This window comes from Chanodichthys erythropterus, chromosome 4 (assembly GCF_024489055.1).
Source record: "Chanodichthys erythropterus isolate Z2021 chromosome 4, ASM2448905v1, whole genome shotgun sequence".
Taxonomy (NCBI): Eukaryota; Metazoa; Chordata; class Actinopteri; order Cypriniformes; family Xenocyprididae; genus Chanodichthys; species Chanodichthys erythropterus.
Window position 1 is genome coordinate 12,812,442 of NC_090224.1, and position 1,107 is coordinate 12,813,548.

A 1,107-nucleotide genomic window follows, 5' to 3' on the forward strand; every position below is an offset into this window, starting at 1 on the left:
TTTTGTTGTGAAAACCTGGCAACCCTGCTCCGGAGCTGTATTTGGCGCTATAGGATTTAATTGGACCAATCCTTCTCAACTGTATAAATTTTGCAATAGATACAGGTTATTTCCACAGATATCAGAATACTCTCTGGTTTTAAAAAATGGGAAGAGCACCTTTTGTTGTTGTATCTACAGGCTGATTTCATTAATTGGTATGGTGAAAAGGTATGTACTAAAGTTCTAGCCTGTCGTTTTGGAACAGTTGCCAGCTCCCTAATCTTCTACGACCAGATAGGACTCCTCTCACTAGCAATAAGCCTTCGCCTGCATTGACTGGAGATACCTATGGTCTGTTTTACTTCATTTTGGCTTTATTCACAGGACACAGACTCTCTTGTCTTAACTAACTCCTCTGCGCAGATATCAACAGGGTAGGGGCACAAGACAGGGTTGCCCATTATTGCCATTGCTATTTGCAGTTTTATTAGAGCCTCTGACTTTAGGCAGGTCAAACATTACATTTCTCTTTTTGCGGATGATATTTAATTTTATCTATCTAATCTTTCCACTTCTCTCCCTCAAAGACTTCAAATATTTAATGATTTTAGTAATGTGAGTGGTTACAAAATTAACTTGGAAAAAATCGTATCCTCCTCGATTCCAATTAGTAAGACATTTCAATATTTAAGAATTTAGTTTTTTTTCCCACTGCAGTCTGTCAAGCAAAAAAATGTATTCACTCCTGTGAACTTGAGCATAAACATGTAAAATGCCTTTTCAGACCAACTAAGAATGAGGAAAGACACTTTCATGCGTGTCATATATTAGCAACAAGAAACCCCACATGTCAGTCAACATCATGAACCTGACAGATTTCCTCATTCCAGTTGATACGGGATCCCTATACAAATTCCTGAAAATTGCTTTGGGGGAAAATGCTTAGGCTTACATCAAAGTTCACATCTCCACATACTTCAAGATTTTATCTTAATAGGTCATGAGCCACTAAATGAACGTGAACTGATATGTTGCCATTTTTATGTCACTCAAAACTGAGTGCATGGACAAAGCGGAAATGAACTTATGAAATGAATTATAGAACACATGAAAACAACCACAAAG